The 8,740-nt window shown below is 39.4% G+C and overlaps 2 pseudogenes; one reads left to right on the forward strand and one right to left on the reverse strand.

The window, feature by feature from the left end:
• Positions 1-678: 678 nt before the first annotated feature.
• LOC141417240 (four-jointed box protein 1-like) lies at positions 679-2,322 on the reverse strand (annotated as a pseudogene).
• On the forward strand, positions 2,240-4,213 carry LOC141417217 (cytosol aminopeptidase pseudogene; annotated as a pseudogene).
• The last annotated feature ends 4,527 nt before the right edge of the window (positions 4,214-8,740 follow it).

Below are 8,740 nucleotides of genomic sequence, written 5' to 3' on the forward strand. Positions count from 1 at the left end.
TCTACTAGTATGTGAGAGTCCATATAAGTATAAGAATTTGTAAAGTATAACAGCTTTTGACTATAGCTACAAATAAGAATAATATTAAAAAATAACTCAAATTTGATAAAGGAAATAAGGAATTGTGTCAGGGTGTGCAGGAACACCCAGGGCACTGAGGAGGTCTTACTGTCTTTGTACTATTGGGAGCAGTCCCCTGCTCTGAACAGTGAGCCACCATAATGGTGCTGGAACAAAGCGAACACAGGAAGAGGGCTCAGTCAGCCAATGTCACAGCCTTGCTGGGGGCCACCATTGCTTCATTTGGTAGGAAATTTCAGAATTAGTTGAATGGTTCAAAAGAAAGTTTTCTTTTTAGAAAGGGGAGTTGGGGTGGTTAGTTCTCCACAGCCAGTTTCTTCTGATCCACTCTCCATGGGGACAAAGAAATGAATCTTTCATATTGGCTGAAGGGAATGTTTAGCTTGGAGCCTCAGTGAGTTCCTCCTCCCAGAACTTGGAAAGGACATAGCCTGGAATTAAAAGGAAAGGTCAGGTGGGTGGAAAAGTTTACAGACACCTTTGTCCTCAAGCCAGTAACTGTGCATTGGCCTGCTGGTCCCAGTTTGTGGCAGAGGTCACCTCAGTCTGGGTCTCCCCATCTTGCTAAGGGTAATGTTTAGTCCCACGCTGGTAGCCTTAGTTGGCCTTGTGAGGCAAAATGTGTTTGGCAAGGCGGCTCTGCAGCAGTTGAGCTTGGGAGTTGGCAAGCCTTTCCTGCTCTGAGAAGGGAGTTTCTGGATTGAGGTAGCGGTGCAGAAGCCAGCTGCAGTGTCTTGACCACAGTGAAGTTTCAGGACTCGCTGGGCAGTAGGCTTGTGGAACATGCACGCTGACTGCAACTGTGGCTTGTTATTCTTGTCCCACATGTATGCCACCTGATATTCAAGCCCACCGCATCTTCCAGAAAGACCAGTGCCCAGCCCGGCTCGTGGGGCAGATTGCTCATGGTGGGCTGCATAACTCGTGAGTCCCACTGCAGGCTGAAGATGTTGCTTGGGATCCAATCGAAGTTGGCAATTTGGTAGTGGAAGAGGATTGGGTCCGTCCCACTGCACCAAGTCCACCAGCTCTGCCTGGTTTAGGTTTGACAGCTTGACCCTGGCGTAGTGCAGGGACCCCAGGAAGCTGTCCTTAGAGAGTTCAAGCTCACTTCAGGAAGGCTGGGCAGCAAGCACCTCACACTCATCACAATGCCCACCCTCCAGTGCCCAGCGTGCAGTTCCTCTTGTACCTGTGCCCTCTGCTCACCTGGAACCTCTATCCAGGGCAGTGCCTGCAGCAACACGTGGTGCTGGAAGCCCAGCAAGCACGTGAGGTAGTAGGACTGGACCTTGACCTGGATCTGTTCTGGATTGATGCCATAGTGCATGGCTCTGGTGCCCTCAGCAAAGAGCCTACAGCTCTTGCCTTCTAAGGCCCCCACATGGGCACCACACTGCTTCCTCAAGGAACTCGGGAAATCCCTGGGGCATCATGGTGAGGAATTTAAACTCTTATTTTTTGATATATTAAAACTTTTTGTTATTGATTCTTTAACAGGGATAAAGAAGAAGACCAATAGCACTGGAAAGTTATGTACCTGTAGAGCAAAAAATTGAAGGTGATAATGTTGCATAGCTGTTTGACCTTTAGAGGATTTTATAACTATACTAACACTTGAGACTTATAGTTTAATTTTTTTTGGTTATACAATTTTGTAATGGTAAACTTGGAAAAAATTCCATAGTGAGTGATATTTCAATACAAGTTTTATTATATTCCAGATTCTGGGAACACCAAAATGAACACTGTACAATTTTGTTGTGCATATGAAATTCACAGTTTACAAACACATTATGAATCATTTTAATACAGTGTATCACATAATGAAAGTATTTGTAATTAGCAATGAGTTTATAAAATGGACAAATTTATTCTGCCTGAGGAAGTTAGGGAGATTTTGGGAATCCATAAAGGATGATTAGGATTTAGTCATTTGAAGGAGGAAAATATTTGTCATTTTAAAAGAAGATAATGCCACAAAGAAACAGGGTGAATAGATAATTACAACTGGATGGGTATTAGAACATGAGGTGATTCATAGGGATAAACTTGCTTATAGGAATGGGTGCTGTGTTAAAGCACTGGGCCTTTTTCTCACATGTAATAGGGAACTGTAGAATGTGTTTTGTAGCAAAATGACATGGTTATATTTAATTTTACAAAAATAATTTCAGGAGTCACTGTCAGACGTCTAGGAGTGAGGTGTCTCTGGGGCCAGGGTCTCGCAGCTGCAGCCATGATGAAGGGTCTTGTTTTAGGAATCTATTCCAAAGACAAAGAAGATGGTGTGCCACAGTTTACAAGTGCAGGAGAGGATTTTGATAAGTCAGTGGCTGGAAACCTTAGAGAAATTTTGAACATATCTGGACCACCTCTGAAGGCAGGCAAAACCCGAATCTTTTATGGTCTACATCAGGACTTCCCCAGCTTGGTGGTTGTTGGCCTTGGCAAAAGTACAGCTGGAGTAGATGACCAGGAGAACTGGCACGAAGACAAAGAAAACATCAGAACTGCTATCGCAGCTGGGTGCAGGCAGGTTCAGGACCTGGAGCTGTCGTCTGTGGAGATGGATCCCTGTGGAGATCCTCAGGCTGCCGCAGAAGGAGCTATGCTTGGGCTCTATGAATATGATGACCTAAAGCAGAAAAAGAAGATGGCTGTATCTGCGAAGCTCTACGGAAGTGGGGATCACAAAGCCTGATAAAGAGGAGTCCTCTTTGCTTCTGGGCAGAACTTGGCTCACCACATGATGGAGACACCAGCCAATGAGATGACGCCAACCAGATTTGCTGAAATTATTGAGAAGAAACTCAAAAGTGTGAGTAGTAAAACAGAGGTTCATATCAGACCCAAGTCTTGGATTGAGCAGCAGGAAATGGGTTCATTTCTAAGCGTGACCAAAGGGTCTGATGAGCCTCCGGTCTTCTTGGAAATCCACTATACAGGCAGCTCCCGTGCAAGTGAAGCACCCCTTGTCCTGGTCAGAAAGGGAATTACCTTTGAAGGTGGTGGTATCTCCATCAAGCCCTCTACAAATATGGACCTCATGAGGCTTGACATGGGAGGAGCTGCAACCATATGCTCAGCCATCGTGTCTGCTGCCATGCTCAGTTTGCCCATTAATATTGTTGGCAAGGCCAACAATCCTGGGGATGTCGTTAGAGCCAGGAACAGGAAGACCATCCAGGTTGATAACACTGATGCAGAGGGGCGACTCATCCTGGCTGACGCGCTCTGTTATGCACACACCTTTAATCCCAAGGCCATCATCAATGCTGCCATTCTAACAGGTGCCATGGACATAGCTCTGGGGTCAGGTGCCACTGGGGTCTTTACTAATTCATCCTGGCTGTGGAACAAACTCTTTGAGGCCAGCATTGAAACAGGGGACCGTGTCTGGAGGATGCCTCTCTTTGAGCATTATACAAGACAGGTTAAAGATTGCCAACTTGCCGATGTTAATAACATTGGAAAATACAGATCTGCAGGAGCGTGTACAGCTGCAGCATTCCTCAAGGAATTCGTGACTCATCCTAAGTGGGCACATTCAGACATAGCAGGTGGGATGACCAATAAAGATGAGGTTCCATACCTGTGGAAAGGCATGACTGGGAGGCCCACAAGAACTCTGATTGAGTTCTTATGTCGCTTCAGTCAGGACAGTGCTTAGTTCAGGTACTTTGGGTCAGTGGCATGGCTCAAGTAGTGAGGTGCCTGCTTAGCAAATGTGAGGCCCTGAGTTCAAACCCCGGTACCACCAAAAAGGAAAAGTGATTTCAGATGCTCCTAAAAATCCTCTTCTGTCTTAAACTACACAGTTGGGCTTCAGGATATTTTTGAATGGATGAAAACCTTTTAAAGATAACAAGGGAAATATTTTAAAATGTAGAATAAAATGAAAATTTGGATGCCTTGATTTTTTTTATTTTATGCAAAGATTTATAAAGGTAAAGATAGTATCTTGCTTGGAATGATTTTTAAGATCTATATGTGCAATTTTTAAAAAAACTTCTGGCCACTTCAGAATGTTATGTTATTTAAAAAAATTGTACTTCAAATTTTTGGTGCTAGGAAAATGGACAAAATAGAAGTTACTATGCAGTTGTCAGAAATAATAAATCCAACTTCTTGTGCAAAAAAGAAAAGAAAAATAATTTCAGCCACCTTGTAGAAGTTAGATCTGGGGACTAGGAATAAGAAAAAGAAGTTTTAATTTTATTTTAGGTGTGTGATAAATAGTAATAGTAGAACACTTGTAAAATAAAATCAACAGGCTTGAGAAATATTTACTTGATATAGTTAGCAAAACTTGCTGAGTGAAAGAAAAGAAAGTTGATAATTTCATCAACTACTAGAAATAAATATAAGAGAAGAAACAAGGTCTGAGGATGTAGCTCAATGTTCAGCACTTGCTAGCATACACAAATCCCTGGGTTTGATCCCCAGCACTGCAAAAAAAAAAATAATAATCATTACTTTCATTCTTTAAGATACTAAAATTAAAGTGCCTGATAGGAAGAATTCAGAGATGGAAGCTGTTGATATTTCTTTTTCTTCAGTGAGTTATTAAAAATAAGAACTACATAAAATTGTTTAGAAAAAGGGGAGGAGAATAAGAAAGAGTCATAGGGGGGTGAATTTGATCAAAGTACATTATATGCATTTATGGAAGTATAACAATGAAACCCCTTTGGACAATTGATTACACTAATAAAATCAAAAGAAAACCCAGGTAAATTAACTAAGTTATACAATTATAATTTGAAATTTATAATGGTAAAATACTTTAAATTATTTTAGAGTGCATAAAAACTCACTCAATTGCAGAAACTACAGATGTTTCTCCAACTAAACTATGTACATATCCATTCATTTTACATCATTGTGTTGACAGCCTCTATTTAGTGCATAAAAAATTATAATTTAAATAGCAATTGTCTGGTAACAACACAGATTCCCAGAAATGAAGAGTCATGGAGTTCAGCTAGCTATGAAGCACATATTAAAATCTATATTTAAGGCTGCATGAAACAAAAAGTGACTCATTTTTGAGCAGTGCCATTCTAGCACTTGGAAGAGAGACTTTGAATTGTGATTATAACATGCTCCTGAAATGACTGCAGTTCTTCATGGTGGCCCAGTGATAAGTGTAAGAGATAATTTATATATTTTGATAATAAGAATTATAGATCATCTCAAATATACTGAGGTTCTCACTGAAGCTGAATACTTATCAATTCATGAACATAAAGAGTGGCTAAAACTTATTTGACATTTTTCTGATTAATGCCCACAAAAAGGAGAAATTGTTCATTTATGGCCTACAGTACTAAGAATGAATTTAAAAAATAATGTAATATATCTGATGGAATTAGGGATTATAAGTGGAAAATAAAACTTGGTTGGAAAAAATTTGTTATAATTAAGCCCCATTTCAACTTTAGCTTTAAACACCAAAGTTGCCATGTTTCAACAAAGCATAGCTGAATATTCTACAACATATCCAAATTCTACCGAACCTTCTGATCCAAGAGAGTTCAGGCCAACTGTGGTAGAAAGGAAACTATATCTTCAGGAGTAATGAAAGCCTCTGCTGCTCAGTCTTCCTCAAACACTGAGTTTTGTCTCATGGACTCAAGGTGACCTTTAGGACTTCTTTGCATTCCTCTTTGTGAAATTGTGGCCAGTCATTAAGTTGAAATCATCACTAGGGCCCTTCTTTGTTTTCCTTCACTATTATGAGTTGTGTTTTCTGGTTTCTGAATACTATTTCATGTATTTTTGTCCAGAACTTAAGTAGTTCAATGTAGAATGGTTCCTGATGTTCCATCACCGATGGAAACAGAAATCCCTGTGCAAATTTATGGACTAATGAAACATAACTTCCATTGACAAAACCAAATTTTGAAACAATCAAACTTTGGGTTTTGTTTCTTGTTCTTTTCCTACTTCTAGTTAGGTTGTTTGTTAAAGATAGCTTTCTTTTTTGAATGTAGGTTTTTAGTGATATAAACTTCCCACTTAGTTCTAATTTTGCTGAATTCTAAGATAGTTTTTCATTTCCTTTTGGATTTCTATTTTGACCCATTGTTTGCTCAGGGTTGTGGTGTTTAAATTCCACATATATGTGATTTTTTTATCAGTTTTTTCACTTATGATTGAGTTCTAGTTTTGTACTACTGTAGTTAGGAAATATTCTTGCTATGATTTCAGTCTTCTTAAATTTACTATGACATGACTTGTGCATTAACACAATATCCATCCAGAGGAATGTTCATGTTCACTTGAGTTCAAGGTTTATTCCCCTACTTTTTTTTTTTTTTTTTTTTTTTTAGTATTAAATCTTTCATTCTTTAAGTTGTTTTCTCAGTTATTTGTTTTTTTTTTTTTTTTCATTTTTCTTTTATTATTCATATGTGCATACAAGGCTTGGTTTATTTCTCCCCCCTGACCGCACCCCCTCCCTTACCACCCACTCCACCCCCTCCCGCTCCCCCCCTCAATACCCAGCAGAAACTATTTTGCCCTTATCTCTAATTTTGTTGTAGAGAGAGTATAAGCAATAATAGGAAGGAACAAGGGGTTTTGCTGGTTGAGATAAGGATAGCTATACAGGGCATTGACTCACATTGATTTCCGGTGCGTGGGTGTTACCTTCTAGGTTAATTCTTTTTAATCTAACCTTTTCTTTAGTTCCTGGTCTCCTTTTCCTATTGGCCTCAGTTGCTTTAAGGTATCTGCTTTAGTTTCTCTGCATTAAGGGCAACAAATGCTAGCTAGTTTTTTAGGTGTCTTACCTATCCTCACCCCTCCCTTGTGTGCTCTCGCTTTTATCATGTGCTCATAGTCCAATCCCCTTGTTGTGTTTGCCCTTGATCTAATGTCCACATATGAGGGAGAACATACGATTTTTGGTCTTTTGAGCCAGGCTAACCTCACTCAGAATGATGTTCTCCAATTCCATCCATTTACCAGCGAATGATAACATTTCGTTCTTCTTCATGGCTGCATAAAATTCCATTGTGTATAGATACCACATTTTCTTAATCCATTCGTCAGTGGTGGGGCATCTTGGCTGTTTCCATAACTTGGCTATTGTGAATAGTGCCGCAATAAACATGGATGTGCAGGTGCCTCTGGAGTAACAGTCTTTTGGGTATATCCCCAAGAGTGGTATTGCTGGATCAAATGGTAGATCGATGTCCAGCTTTTTAAGTAGCCTCCAAATTTTTTCCCAGAGTGGTTGTACTAGTCTACATTCCCACCAACAGTGTAAGAGGGTTCCTTTTTCCCCGCATCCTCGCCAACACCTGTTGTTGGTGGTGTTGCTGATGATGGCTATTCTAACAGGGGTGAGGTGGAATCTTAGCGTGGTTTTAATTTGCATTTCCTTTATTGCTAGAGATGGTGAGCATTTTTTCATGTGTTTTCTGGCCATTTGAATTTCTTCTTTTGAGAAAGTTCTGTTTAGTTCACCTGCCCATTTCTTTATTGGTTCATTAGTTTTGGGAGAATTTAGTTTTTTAAGTTCCCTGTATATTCTGGTTATCAGTCCTTTGTCTGATGTATAGTTGGCAAATATTTTCTCCCACTCTGTGGGTGTTCTCTTCAGTTTAGAGACCATTTCTTTTGATGAACAGAAGCTTTTTAGTTTTATGAGGTCCCATTTATCTATGGTATCTCTTAGTTGCTGTGCTGCTGGGGTTTCATTGAGAAAGTTCTTACCTATACCTACTAACTCCAGAGTATTTCCTACTCTTTCTTGTATCAACTTAAGAGTTTGGGGTCTGATATTCAGATCCTTGATCCATTTTGAGTTAATCTTGGTATAGGGTGATACACATGGATCTAGTTTCAGTTTTTTGCAGACTGCTAACCAGTTTTCCCAGCAGTTTTTGTTGAAGAGGCTGCTATTTCTCCATCGTATATTTTTAGCTCCTTTGTCAAAGATAAGTTGCTCATAGTTGTGTGGCTTCATATGTGGCTTCATATTTGGATCCTCTATTCTGTTCCACTGGTCTTCATGTCTGTTTTTGTGCCAGTACCATGCTGTTTTTATTATTATTGCTTTGTAATATAGTTTGAAGTCAGGTATTGTGATACCTCCTGCATTGTTCTTTTGACTGAGTATTGCCTTGGCTATTCGTGGCCTCTTGTGTTTCCATATAAATTTAACAGTAGATTTTTCAATCTCTTTGATGAATGTCATTGGAATTTTGATGGGAATTGCATTAAACATGTAGATTACTTTTGGGAGTATAGACATTTTTACTATGTTGATTCTACCAATCCATGAGCATGGGAGATCTCTCCACTTTCTATAGTCTTCCTCAATCTCTTTCTTCAGAAGTGTATAGTTTTCCTTGTAGAGGTCTTTCACATCGTTTGTTAGGTTTACACCTAGGTATTTGATTTTTTTGGAGGCTATTGTAAATGGAATTGTTTTCATACATTCTTTTTCCGTTTGCTCATTGTTAGTGTATAGAAATGCTAATGATTTTTCTATGTTGATTTTATATCCTACTACCTTGCTATAGCTATTGATGATGTCTAGAAGCTTCTGAGTAGAGTTTTTTGGGTCTTTAAGGTATAGGATCATGTCATCTGCAAATAGGGATATTTTGACAGTTTCTTTACCTATTTGTATTCCTTTTAT

This window comes from Castor canadensis, chromosome 15 (assembly GCF_047511655.1).
Source record: "Castor canadensis chromosome 15, mCasCan1.hap1v2, whole genome shotgun sequence".
NCBI classification, from domain to species: domain Eukaryota; kingdom Metazoa; phylum Chordata; class Mammalia; order Rodentia; family Castoridae; genus Castor; species Castor canadensis.